This window comes from Chionomys nivalis, chromosome 22 (assembly GCF_950005125.1).
Source record: "Chionomys nivalis chromosome 22, mChiNiv1.1, whole genome shotgun sequence".
Classification (NCBI taxonomy): domain Eukaryota; kingdom Metazoa; phylum Chordata; class Mammalia; order Rodentia; family Cricetidae; genus Chionomys; species Chionomys nivalis.
Window position 1 is genome coordinate 11,469,362 of NC_080107.1, and position 14,822 is coordinate 11,484,183.

Consider the following 14,822-nt stretch of genomic DNA (forward strand, 5'->3'; position numbering starts at 1 on the left):
TAGAAGCATAGTTTTGCCTCACCTAGCTTAATGTCCCTAGAACACTTAGTCTACAGTTGAGCAAAGTTACCCCACACAATGTCTGTTTGATAGCAAGGCTTTGAATATCTAATATGATTTATTAAATATCATATTAAAGTGAAAGCAGATGATATGTATAGGTATGTTGCCATACTGCCTTAGAGATGAAGATCAGAATCATTGGCAGTTGAACCATTGGAGGGTAGGGACTACCTGCTAGTAAAATATACTGTGCAGGGCTGGACAGATGGCCCAGCAGTTAAGGGAGCACACTGCTGTTTCTGAGGACCCACGCTGGTTCCTGTCACCTACGTCAGATGGCACACAGCCGCCTGTAACTCCAGCTCCAAGAATCTGACAGCCTCTTCTGGTATCCACAGGTACCTGCACTCACGTGCACACACCCACACACACCTACTAATTAAACATATAATAATTAAAAAAAATACATGCTATATACATAAGCCAAACCTGTTCAGTCTGTATATTGTTGCTTATATGTACGTTTTTAGGGCTGACCATGTGTGTGTGTGTGTGTATGTGTGCATGTGTGTGCGTGTGCATAAGTGTGTGGGTGTGTGTTTGTGTGTGGGTGACAACCAATGAAAAAGAGGCCATGAACTGGAAAGATAGCAAGAGGGGAATATGGGAGGGCTTGGAGGAAAGGGAAGGATAAACGATGAAATCGTAATTTCAGAAACTAAAAGAAATCATTAATAAATAAATATATATGTATACTATGGTACATGGCAACAGAGAGACATACACAAATGCCAATCCTGTAGAAGGACGCAAGGTATATGTATATAAACCATGTTCTTAGACCCTTCGCATTCTAGAGAGTGCGTGTAGAAGCCCACGTTATCATAACACTGAGGGATGCTTTCAGACTATCAACACGAAGATCTATAGCCAAGTGTACAAGTATGGCAAGGGGTGTTTGGAAACCCTTTCAGGAAGTGGGATTATCACACTCTTGAAAGATATCTCTATTACCCCTGGCATGCGTGTCCACTGGAGTCAGATGGCGAGATCAGTCACCGAGGCAACAGGTTTCAGAGCCAGCTGGGAGAACAGGCTGGATCTTTCCTCTCTGGAATGGCCTGGGAGGGGCATGTCATGGCCCTGCTGCCCTTTCAGCCAGGGCAGTACGCACTCTTGTCTGGGCTTGGCTAGTCCATCTCTGTCTCTGTGCCTGTGTCCTTTCCAGGTGTGCGGACAGAAGTGACCTCCAGATCCATGATATGTTTTTGATGATATGATATTGATGATGTTCAGGGGAAAATGGGGATAGGAAGAGAGGTCAACAGAAAACCTCCAGTGAGTTAGGAAATGAATTCTCTGTCTCACTCATCTCACTAAGCCGAGGGCAAAGTCATTTCACACACCAAGCTTACACCTAGGAGGCAGCGGTTTCTCCCCAATTAACCTTTTCTTTCTGCCAAATCACCAAGAGAGCTGGCATCTGTGTATGCTAAAGTCACTTGGAAACTGCCCCCTATATTCTTTCCAATCACTGTAATTAGTTCCCACACAATGTCATTTGAGGGTTACTGACCTTCACTAATGAATAATCGGACAGACAGACTGTAAAAATATTGCTAGAGGAAGGCTGGTACCCAATCGTGAGACACCGAAGGCCCAGACAAGCCGACTGAGTTGTCCCAGGTTACATACAGTGGCAATATAAGAAAGATCTTGGAGACCATAGTGAAACTGGGTTTCTCACTTGTCATAGACAGCGATAGCGCCCACCCTGGCCAAATACAGAAAAAAAAATTAAAACGGTTTATAGTTGTGCAGATTTTCTGTGTCTTAATGAACTTCCAGGTACATATTTCTCTTGACGAAGCAAATGTCTATTGACCGTCAGCTCAGCTGCTTGTTGTGCCTGAGTTTCTTTGCACTCTGGGAAAGCAACCCTGTGATTTGCCCCGGGCTCCCTCTATCTACACCCACCTGCCCTGCGGGATGCCTCACACAAACTCAGGGTAGAAGATACACCTGGAAGCCGCCCAGAGCCTGTCCTCCTGAGGGACAGGAGAGAATACCACCCAGAGAGCTTGGGGAGGCTCCATCAACTCGGGGCGCATCTGTTGCCTGGCCCTGGCAGAGACCATGGCTGGAATTTGGTTGAGGGTAATTACTGTTGCGCTGGGGGCTGACAGCTGTTAAGGACTCACTAGGGAGTGTCAGTTTTCCACAGGCAACTGCATTTCTGAGAAAGGGCCTGAACTTGAAGAGAAAAATAACTAGCAGTTATTTCTCTTTCATGAGAACAAGCTGCTAACCCTGAAGTGGCAAGAGAGTTCATAAACCCCTTGATCCCCCACTCTTGGCACATCCCACCCACCCTTGACTAAGAAGTGGCTTTGAGTTATAAAATAAGCAGTTGGTGGATCTTCCCTTTCCCTCCTCCCAAACACATGCTGAGTGCCCAGTGAGCTGCCTTAAAGATTCTTTTATCATCTGGGAGGAAGAGTAAAGACTCAGACCTGAAAGATGAAGCCAACCCACTGTGGCACATGCTTGGATGCCCATCAATCACTTGTGGCTGGGGATGCCAACAGAGGCACGCACAGTGACTGGTGCTTTGAAAGAAATGAAAGCAGTACGTGAACCAGCCCTGGCCATAAGGGACATAGAATCTGGAATAAGAGCTAACCCCTCTGCAACAATTAAAAACCGAAACAAGACAGAGAACTACCATCTAATGGCAGAGTATTGGGAGCAGAATTTGCTGAAGCTGGAATCTTGTCCCCCGACTCTTCTTCACCCCAGCCTTTCCACTCAGGTTGCCTCTCTCCCGTGTAAATGGTTCCTGAGAATCCACTGTGGATCTCCTCATTGCCTCGTAGTCCTCAAAATGGACTGCTAGTTTGAATGAGCTGAAGTCAGCAGGTGTCCATCGCAAGAGCATATTAGGACTGCCCAGGGACCTTTAAAAGTGACCTACATCGGGGATGGAGAGATGGCTCAGTGGTTAAGGGCACTGACTGCCCTTGTAGAGAACTCGGGTTCAACTGCTGTCTATAACCCCAGTTTCGGTTCCACTCCCACACTGACATACATCCAGGCAAAACACCAAAGCACACCAAGCAGTGGTGGCTCATGCCTTTAATCCCAGCACTGGGAGGCAGAGACAGGTGGATCTCTGTGAGTTCGAGACCAGTCTGGTCTACAGAACGAGTTCCAGGACAGGCTCGAAAGCTACAGAGGAACCCTGTCTCAATAAAACCAAACCAAAACCAAAACAACAACAAAAAAACAAAAAAACAAAGAAATCCACCAATGCACATAAAATAAGATTAAGTAAAAATTTTAAAACAAACAAACAAAAAAAAAGTGACCTAAGCCCAACCTTGGATTGCAGTCCCCACCTGAGGGGCATCAGTAGCAGGATGAGGACCACTGGTTTAAGCAATGAAGGGTCATTTGCTTTCCCAAAAGAAAAAAAAAGCCCAAGAAGGGCCCGATAGTGCTGCCCTTAGAGACCACAAGCACTCCCTGTGTCAATGCCCTCTGTTCTACCTCTCCCAAGGACCTGTTGCATCTTGAACAGGAGCAGAAGCATTGTGGTGACTCTGACCTACACTTTAATGAATAAAGAGGACAGACCTGCCCTGTCTTGATTCTTTGTTTCAAACCTGCTCCCTCTATAAGGGTGGGGGCAGATGGCAAAACAACAACAACAACAACTACAAAAAACCCTTATGACCACTCCCTAGGGGCATGTGACCTTCCTTTGCTCTACACTGCGGTGTTATCCTTGGTCCAGCTTGTTTCATGACTTTTCATTCCCAGGAGAGGCTGGAGTAGAACCTAGTATTCAAAGTATTGTTCGTGGACCAGCTGCTTGGGTACCTGATGTGGGAAGTCCTTCTGTATATGTGTTGCTTTTATTGCTTAATGAGTAAAGAATCTGTCTTGGGCCTGGCAGGGCAGAAAAGAGGTAGGCGGGGGAAAACTAAACTCAATGCTGGGAGAAAGAAGGCGGAGTCAAGAAGTCATGGAGCTGTCAGAGGAGAAAGATGCAAGCTGCCACTGGAACTTTGCCAGTAGGCCTCGAGCCTCATGGTAAAATATAAAATAATGGAAATGGGTTAATTCTAGAAGTAAGAGCTAGCTAACAATATGCTTAAGTGATTGGACAAGCAGTTACTTAAATAATATAGTTTCTGAGTGATTATTTTGGGGGTCTAGGCAGCCAGGAATGAACAAGTGGCCTCCTACAACAGATTGATGCTCCAATGTGGTGTGCTAGCTAAATTCACATAAAACCTGAGAAGATTCGGAAAGAAATTCTAGACACTAAAAAACAAAGTTTTAAAATGGGAATTCTAATATGTGCAGATTTTACACACACACACACACACGTATGCACACATGCACACACACACATAACAAGTTTTGTTATTGTTTCCTCTGTTTAGTGAAAGCATGGGTATTTCTTCTATCCCTCAAAAAGATGACCTGAGAGGAGAAGAGAGATTATCAGGCAATGGGAAAGGGAGGGGAAGAGGGATGGGAAAGACATGATCAATGTGTCACATATGTGCATGTATGAAATATCACTGTGAGCGACTTGCAGTTTAATGTGTGTCAGAGTGAGTCCATCTCATTTATAGAACTAACGTGTTAATAATTTTAATTTTAAAAAGAAGAAGCTATAGATATTCCTCCCTCTTGGGTCCAAGCCTCTCTTCCACTACTTCTGGTAGTGTTTCTACTAACACCAGGTCTGGGAAACCTGGTTGTCAGAAACCCCATCTTCTTCTCCTTTCTTCTTCTCAAGAGCTGGCTCCAGTCAGGTCCAGGGACAGTCTGCGGTTTTGCTGCCATAGCCGATATGGAGGAGGTTGTGCTTTGGATTAAGCAGGGTCCGGCAGCTGGTGCTTATCAGCCACACCCTGCCACACACAGACGCGTCCACCCCGACCTTCCTGGCTGAGGCCGTGTGGGAACTCGGAGCTTCCCATGGGAATGGGGGACAGAGTGGTGTAGGTGGGATGGCACCCTGCCAGCCGTCTCGGTGAAGACCTGGCATTCTAGTGGGTCACTCTGCTCCTCTATGCTCTCGGGCCTTCCGTGAAAAGACGGTCCATTGGCATTCTTCCTTCACCTCTGCCTTTCCCTGGGCGTTTCCTTTCTCATTCCAAGGAGGAAACCTGTCAATTTGTGGGTACTTAATAAATATTGGTTGAAGAAATAAATAGACGAATAAGTAAATAAATGGCTTCTAGTTCCTTTACAGAAGAAGGGGTTCGAATTGGTTTTCCTTTGCTTTAGTAGACACAGCTTCACTTCTGGGAAACGACATGAACCTTCTGCTGAAAGGCATGGTTTTTGTTAGATGGCTACTGTACCTCCACCCTTCAGAAACAAGAACTCCTCCATAGAGCTGTTTTCTCAAACTCCACTTTTTGGTTCGGCCACATAAGGACTTTGGGAGGAGCCAGTGCTTTGGTCTCCATGACATCTTGCCAGCAATGTCTATAAAACATGAACATAATTTCCCCAAATTATTCAAGTACTTTCGTCTTAAGAAGAAATGTGTTTCTATCACTCTGTGACATCTGACATCATAGTTCCATTTGATAGAGAAGCCAACAGAACCTCAGGGAAGGAGTGGCTCTGCCTGGGGTCACACAATTAGTAAGACCTTAAGCTGCTGGAGTTTGGATTCAGTTCTCTCTCTCTCTCTCTGTCTATCTCTCTGTCTCTGTCTCTATTTCTTTTAAATCACAGGTAGCCAGTTGACACCTTGGCTATCAACCCTCACCTCAGGAATCTTCGCTGCCTCTTTCCAGGAGGTAGGCTTTTTGTTTTGTTTTGTTCTGTTCTGTTTTTGCTTTTCAAGACAGGGTTTCTCTGTGTAGCCTTGGCTGTCCTGGAACTTGCTTTGTAGACTAGGCTGACCTTGAACTCACAGAGGTCTGCCTTCCTCTGCCTCCCCAGGTGCTGTGATTAAAGGCATGTGCCACCACGTCCAGCTAGAAGGTAGCCTATTAAAGGGCATCTTACATGCTTGCTCCAATGACTTCTCCTCTAACAGGGTTCTGGTAGAAGATCCTTCATGATTCCAGAAGCCGGTTCCACACTGACCCAAAATTACAGAGCTGTTTTTTCAAAGACCACTTATTTCTGTCTCCCTTCACCAGCCCAAGCAGTCATGGAGAGGATTTTGCTCAATCTTTCCGAAGTGACTTCCCCTCTGGGCTAATACCAAGGATGTGCCCCTGTAGGCCAAGGAGTACTGAGTTTACGAGCTACTAAAAATAGCAGTTACAACAGAAACTCCCTCCCACGCCTGCCATGTGCCCTGCTGGCTACACACAGAGACCGACTCTCCAATGAAGAAGGGTGGAAAAATAGCACTTGCTCCAAGCTGTGGTATCACCAGATGGGAAAGAAATCTAAGAAATAGCAGCGCCGTTTCAGGAATTGATCTGACTCAGGTATTGCCGTTGGAAACTGGAAGGTCCGTCAGTGCATTGTCTGGGCCTAGAGTCTGCTTCCCACAGCCGAAGGAGGACAGAGGCAACGGTAATGGCGGAACCAACAGCCAGCCAGCTTGACAAGCCTGCCGTAGGTCTTTGCTCATTTGCAGACTCTCATCTCTGCTGTGAATAGACACTAAGTTTAAAGCATGATGTCTCTTCGGGATTATTCTAGAACAGTTGCAGCAGGTAGGGCTATTGGGAAGACCATCCTTTGTCTTCTTATGCAAGGTCTGTATCTGACCATTTTGAAGGGTGTGTTCACTTTATGGCCTCTGGAAAATAACCAAGTTAAGTGTTATCCTTATGTTTCAATGTTTCGGGTTTCCTGCCAAACGCGTATCAGGAATCTCTGAGCCACACCCCACTGACATGAAGACTTAAACTTCTAGATGTATGTATGTCAGTCTGCTGTTCATTAGGCCTATATAACACTCTGGATAGCACTGGGATGGAATTGTTGGCCCCACCAAGAACGGAGCACCTGAAGTGTTGGTGAGAACAAAGTTGTATGTTTGGTTAGTCCTAGAGTAAACGACTTTCATGTTCCTTAGCCCATGCAGATATGCCACAAAACACCCAAAGTTACAAAGGAACAGGAAACGGTGAAGGCATGAAGAAGAGAAAGGATGTCTTTTTCATCTAATGCATCCAGAGGGTGAGTGGGGCTCCAATGTGATTCTCAGGGTTGTGTTGTCTCCGGAAGAAATGGCTTCAAATTGCGCCAAGCGTCGTCCATGTATTTCTTACACTTTGGTGCTGTTTTGTTTATCCCACACTGAGGGTGACACTCTATACGGCAACACTGTTCTTGTTGTGAAGACTCACAGGAAGAACCAGAGCCCTCCTTTACTCCTTACTGATCATTTTAGCCATTAAAAATTCTTTTTACTGCAGGTGGTGGTGATGCATGCCTTTAATCCCAGCACTCGGGAGGCAGAGGCAGGAGCATCGCTGTGAGTTTGAGGCCAGCCTGGTAATATTATATCCTTTTGGGGTCTTTGAAGATTTGAAGACGGGTAGTTACAGTTTTCCTTAGTTATGGTGAAAGATAAATTAGATATAAGACTTTAGACTCACAAAGATAGGATAAATAATATTTTCCTTAATTTGCCAAATGTAAATAGACTAAATATTGTAACTATAATTCTTGCTTGATAATTGCTTTGTATATATAATTTTACTATGTTAAAGTTAAAACTTACCTGTTTAATTAGACAGAAAAGGGGAGATGATGTGGGATGTCCTTCTGTATATGTGTTGCTTTTATTGGTTAATGAATAAAGCAGCTTTGGTCTATGGTAGGGTAGAATATAGTCAAGCTGAAAGAGATATAAAGAAAGAGTAGGCAGAGTCAAGGTGATGTCATGTAGCTGCTGACGGAAACAGACACCAGAACCTTGCCTGGTAAGCCACAGCCTCGTAGCAATATACAAATTAATAGAAATGGATTAAGTTAAGATATAAGAGCTAACTAGAAATATGCCTAAACTATCCACCAAACAGTATTGTAGTTAATACAGCTTCTGTGTGATTATTCAGGTCTGGGTTGCCTGGAAACGAACAGTCTCTGTCTTCACTGTTCATTAGCTCATTTTGTTATATGGATGACCAGATGTTATTATTATTTCTATTTTATGCAGGAGAAAAGAAGTTAAAGTGAATTCCCAGAATTAGAAACCTATTAAGTAGCCGGACACAGCCAAATGGAGATCTTGTGACTCTCACTGTATTGCTCTTTTCATGATAGCAGCTTCTTAATGTCTTAGATAGAAGGACCCAGGGGACCTGGTTCCTGTCAGTCAGATGGGACTCCTTTCTCTGTTGTTCCTCCCCTACATCTTGGCCACCCTTGTGTCAGAGCATATCAGACATTTTATTTTACTGCTTTTCTTTCTCCTGGAGAGTGAAGACCTGCCCCATTTATCTTGAATTCCTCATTTCTTATACAGCAGTTCAGTCCTTTGTATGCATTTAGTAATGTGGGCAGGATGAAGGGGGAAATCCAAAGATTACAGAAGCATCCCAGAGATGCTTAGAGGCATAGAGGTGGGCTCATACTGTCAAGTTTGCTACTGTGGGGCAGCTAAGCCTAACTGAACAAGAGGTAGTTTCACAAAGGTTCTCCAGAATTGAGCCTTGTATCTTGATGCATTTGTAAAATAAACTTTACTATTATAGCACATCTAAAAGCATCCTAACATTCAAATTGCAAGCATGTATTTCTGCCATTATAAGTATATATAATAATGATGCTAAATATTAAAAAAAAACTATTTTAATTATCCAAATACAGAAAATTTTTTTCTTTTGTTTTGCATTTTTTGTTGTTGTCGTTTTGTTTTTGTTTTGTTTTGTTTTTTGAGACAGAGTTTCTTTTTGTAGCCCTGGCTGTTCTGGAACTCGCTCTGGTCTATAGACCAAGCTGTCCTTGAACTCATAGAGATCTACCTACCTCTGCCTCATTAAGTGCTGGGATTAAAGGCGTGCAAAACCACTGCCCGGTGTCTTTTCTTCTTTTAATGCTAATTTCTATTATTCTGTTTGATAAAATGACTCTCTTTTTTCCCCCCAAACACTGTCTAAATCTATCACTACTTACACTGCAAACATTTATTCCTCACATTGACAGGTCGTATTTTGGGTCCTTATTTCCCATAGGAAAGTTATGCAGAGTAAACCAGCTAAAGATATACAGAGTATGGGGTTAGAGAGATGGCTCAGAGATTAAGAGCATATATAGCTCTTGCAAAGGACCTGGATTCAGTTCCCAACAATGACATGGCAGTTTCAAGGGATCCTGTTATGGAATATTAGTTTAAGGTGTGTTACATTTGTTTATGCTATGGAATATTTGTTTAATGACACAAACATGTTTTGCATTCTTTTAAGCTGTGTTTGTTTAACTCTGTAATGCTATGTTACTTTGCCTGCCTAAAACACCTGATTGGTCTAATAAAGAACTGAGCAGCTAATAGCTAGGCAGGAGAGGGATTGATAAATAGGAGAAATCTAGGTTCAAGAGAAGAAAGAAGAGAAAGGAGTAAGAAGTGGGAAAAAGAGAAGGAGAGAGGAGGATGCCAGGGGCCAGCCACCCAACCACCCAGTCACCCAGCCACCCAACTACACAGTCACCCAGTCACCCAGCCACACAGCTATACAACCACCCAGCCACACAGCTACACAGTCACACAACAACCACACAGTCACACAGCCAGCCATGGAGTAAGAAGGAAAGAAGAATATATAGAATAGAGAAAGGTAACTTGGATGTGGGTGGCGCACACCTTTTTTCCCAGCATTTAAGAGGTAGAGGTAGGCGGATCTCTGTGAGTTTGAGGCCAGCCTGGTCTACAGAGTGAGTGCCAGGACAGGCTCCAAACCAAAGCTACACAGAGAAACTCTGATTCAAACAAACAAGAATAGAGAAAGGTGAAAGCCCAGAGGCAAAAGATAGATGGGATAATTTGATAATTTAAGTTAAGAAAAACTGACTAGAGATAAGTCGTCAAGCTAAGGTCGGACATTCGTAGGTAAGAATAAGTTTCTGTGTATTTATTTGGGGACTGGGTGGTGGATTCCCAAAGATTAAAAAAAAAACAAACAAACAATCACAGGACCAAGTGTCCTCTTCTGACCTTCATGGATATTAGGTACATGCATAAATTCAGGTAAAACACTCATACTCAGCTGGGTGGTGGTGGCGCACACCTTTAATCCCAGTACTCAGGAGACAGAGGCAGAAGGATCTCTGAGTTTGAAGCCAACCTGGTCTACACACTGAATTCCAGGGCAGCCTGGGCTACACAGAGAGACCCTGTCTCAAAAAAAAAAAAACAGGAACAAACAAACAAATAAAAATGCTCATACACAGAAAATGGAATAAAATATTTAAAAAAGAAAAAAAGATTTTTTTTCTTTTTAGTTTTTGAGACCGTCTCTCTGTATATATTCACTGACTATCCTGGAACTCACCTCAACAGAGATCCTCCTGCCTCTGACTCCTGAGTGCTGATTAAAGGCGTGGGCCACCATGCCTGGCTAAAAGTTTAAAATAAGAAAAGACATAGAAAAGACAATAGCAGGTTTGCTTGGCTGAGTTTGATGTGAAAGTTTAAATATTCAAAGTGGAATCATTGGAGCTCCTGCTCATGTTGGACAGTGTGTTTTAATTCAAAGACTTCTCATAGCTGGGAGAGTTCTGTTCCATTGTTGTTGCTAAAATTCTTTCCCTGGCGGAGACATAAAGCAACATCTCCCCCTCCTTCAAAGTTCCAAAGATAAATTGAGGCACAATTCTGCCAAAGGTCGCTCTGGAGAAACAATGAATTTATTGGGCTTTCTTACTAGCCTAGGTGAGGGGTTACTTACAGAAGTAGGGGCCTTCCTCCCCAGGAGGCAGAATCTAACAGGGATGAAGGCTTCTCTGTAGCCACACAGATGGGATCTTCCCTGGCCCCTGCCGGGACCACAGTGCAGCCTTGGCAAGCAGCAGGGAGTAACTAGAAACCCAGGAGAAAAATCTCATGCCCTTCCCACTCTGCACCTGGAGGCTGGGGTATAAACCACCAACCAGGCGAGCTGAGGTGATGGTTAGCAAGGGGGCACAGTGGTGCTCCCCAAGATGGCGGTCGCTTGGCTTGGAAGAGAATCACTACAGTCATAAGCTGTCAAGTGGTTTTCTTCTCTGCTGGGGGAGAGCAGTTTGTCCCCTGCTGCCTGCTCAGGCACAGACAGCAAGTTAGGGGCCAGCACGAATCTGTGTCAGTATCCTCTCACAGTGAAGGGAATTCTAAAAGCAAAGAGCTTAAAGTATTTAAATTTTGCTCCCATTTTTATTCACTGTGAAAAGGGGAGATGTTAATGTTATTGCTAAAGGATCATTATAGGATTAAAAGAGGAAAAAAAAGGCAAAGGCTGAGTAATTGTTTATGTAATTATTTATGGATTCTTATCTAAGATCAAAAAAAATTTTAGGCCCTCTGAAGGAAAAGGGAAGTGCTTGCTTCCTGTGCCCAAACTAGCTTTGTCACAATCCACAGATTGAAGACCATAATAAGCAGTATAGGACGTGATGACTTCTGCCCCTTGGAAAAAGACCCTGGGTGGAGCTACTCGATTTTGTTAGGGCTCTGTTTCCCTCACTGTGACCAGCCGTGACCTTGTGGGGCTGAAAGGACTCCACAGACGGTGCTGATGGAGGGTCAGACCTTCGGAGAAAGCTAGTGAGAAAGATTGCTGTGAAGCAAACGGCAGCCTGACTCCTCGTCCAGTCTCTCGGGCTGGGTCTTGTGGGAACTGTGTTATGAGAAAATGGTGCGGGTTGAAGTTCAGCAGCGCGACACGGACTGGGTTTGAAGTTCAAGGGTTTGGGAGGCACCCCCACCCCCACCCCCACCGTGGAGCCAGAGCTGTGGTGGAAGGATGAGAAACTGACAGCAAGGAGGGGACGGGGAGGCCTATATGACCTTCGTGCCCCTCTTCAGGCTGCTTTTCTGTTCAGCTCTCTGAACACAGGCAACCGGGGACAAAGCTCTGCCTCTGCAGAGGATTTCACATGACAGGGTATGGCTGTGGTGAGACTACCCTCCGAGCCAAGCGGCCACCATCTTGGGGAGTTCCGACGTGTGCCCTCGCCACTTTTCTGAAGGAACTAGATTTTCTTTGCCTTCTCCTGGGGCTTTCCACCCATTTGGGCCTCTGCCTAGAAGACACACAATCACCACCCACCACCTTACTCTTACTCAGAAGTCACTTTTAATGGAGAGCATTTCCAGAGCCATGCACACCCTGAAGGCTGGGTGAGGTGCCCTTCCCCTGAGCATCACCCCACAGCCCCATAGAAATTACACCACAGTGGTTACTGTACCCCCAGAACACTATCTTTCTAATTTATGGAGCACTTCAAAAGGAATCTTACTCAGGAACCCACTGTAAAAGAGCAGATGCTTCCAGAAATGATGGCAGAAGGAGAGAGACCCGATGCTATTAGTCATTTGCCGTATGTTCACTCCAACTACGATCCACAGGTAGGAATATACTCACATTCTTGTAGCTGTGCTTTCTTGTCAGGTCTGCAACCGCAAATAATGTCATGGGGACTTATTATTGATTATGAATGCTCGGCCTTAGCTTGGGGTTGTTCATAACTAATTCTAATGACTTAAATCAACCCATATTTTTTTCATCTATGTTCTTCCACGTGGCTGGTTACCTTATTTCTGTACGACCCATCCTGCTTCCTCTGCCGCTGGCTGGTGACTCTGCCTTCCTTCCTCCTCCGCCCTGAAGTACGGCCTATACCCTCCTGCTTAGCTGTTGGTCCTTCAGTTTTTATTACACCAATCACAGCACTGCATCTTCACAGTGCACAAATATCCCACAACACATCCTTGGGGAAATTTCACTGTTTTTTGAAGCATACGGGAAGCCCTGAGATCTGCACCCCAGGAATGGAAATGGAATGTTTCATGTGAAGGTCTCATATCTTAATTTTATGGGTCCTGTTTATAAAACTGGAGGCCCTTTTAGAATTTGTCTATCTTATCTATTAAAATATCAATTCCCAGCCTGGCAAGACGGCTCGAGACATAGAGGTGCTTGCCTGTCAAGCCTGATAATCTGAGTTTGATACCCTACTGGCATACGGTAGAAAAAGAGAGCAGAGTCTCACAAATTATCTCCTCTCACACAGCAGGCCTGCCCACTTTCAAATAAATGAACGTGAACTGTGCGTTCCTTGAGGACAGTATCCCTGAACCAACGACAGCATGTGGTATGGAGCAGGGACTGATGGGTAAGAGATCACGGAGACAGTTTTGGCACTAAAGGGATAGGAGACCTAGGACCACAACCTGGCAAAAGCCTGGAAAAGGAGATTTTCAAAGAGCCGAACAAGGGACTCTTGGAATCTCATTGCAAAGTGGACAGGGCAGGTACAGACACAGACAGTGGCAGAGTTGACTGCTGCCCAGAGCAGGGCACAGTTTGCTGCCTGGAGTCCTCCCAGAGACTCATGGGAGGGAAAAGTGAACAGAGCACACACACCCCGGAAAGTCACCGGAGGGACATCCAAGATATTTATCAGTCTCTGACTTGAGTGGCTTTTTCAGACCAGAGAAAGAGCACGAGCAATCTGAACCGAACTTAATTGGCCTGAACAGTGCCAATAGTAACATCAGTTACCATGGTAACTAATGCACACACTCCTTCTCAACAAATAAGACCTCCTTATCTGCTTTCTACAGAAAGAACAAATGGCAAAAGGAAAGAAGGCAAAGACGCCGGTCCTGTAGAAAGTGCCCGTTGCCTTGTGCTGTTACTTTTCGGGGTTTTGCCTGTTGCCTGAAAGGCTGACAGGTAATTACTTGGATCCCAAAGAGCAAACAACCCTCACTTGATCACAGGGGCTGCGCAAGGAAACACCACGCTGCTGCGTTTGACTGCTGGACGGTGGAGGGCATGCTGAGGCACCAGAGGGGATTGGGGGAATTATTTAGAATCCATTCCTGATGACACAGGTAGTAATTACGGAAGAAGAAATGGAAACTCGAAAAGCTCTAGGAAATGAGTTCTGCCTTTAAAGGCAGGGGACGATCTTATCATATTTTACGGTGACATTACATGCGGATGCTTTTAAAACTTCGCTGGTGGAAATGATCTGGAGTCAGGGCAGCACTGAAGATTAAAGTGGTTGGGGCGGGAGAGGGGGATGAACTTACTTCTTTGTTTCATTGGTTCAGCTCCAGCCTTTCTCCTTCATAGAAAACAGACGCAGACAAAAAAAGCCCTGAGGTCATCTACGGGTGCCCTGAGGGTCAGCACCGTCTCTGCGGGGCTGGGCAAAGTGCTTCAGTCAGGCAACTGTGAAAGGGTTTAAATAATGCGGCTCTCAGCACTTCCTTCAGCAAAGTTTAGCATTCACGGTCTAGAACAAAAATTTGATTTATTTATTTATAACAAAATGGCAGCAGATAGTGAGTAGCTGGCTTTTGCTTTCAGGCCAGCAAGCTGCAGGCCCCGCCATTGTCGCGTGGGATAGGGGCCATGCTAAGAGGTGGCTCCCAAGTGCCACATATCAGTGGCACTTTCAGGTTTCTGTGGAGTGTTATAAAATGTTATTTTCTCTCTTTTTATACTTCTTTGTCTGGAGGAGGGGGTGTATGTGTATTTGGGCAGGCACATGTGTGTGTATGTATGTGCACACATGTAAACGCATGCACCTGGTGGCTAGAGGATGGTCTCAGCTGTCATTCCTCTGGTACTGCCCACCTTAGTTTTTGAGACAGGCTCTCTTGCCTG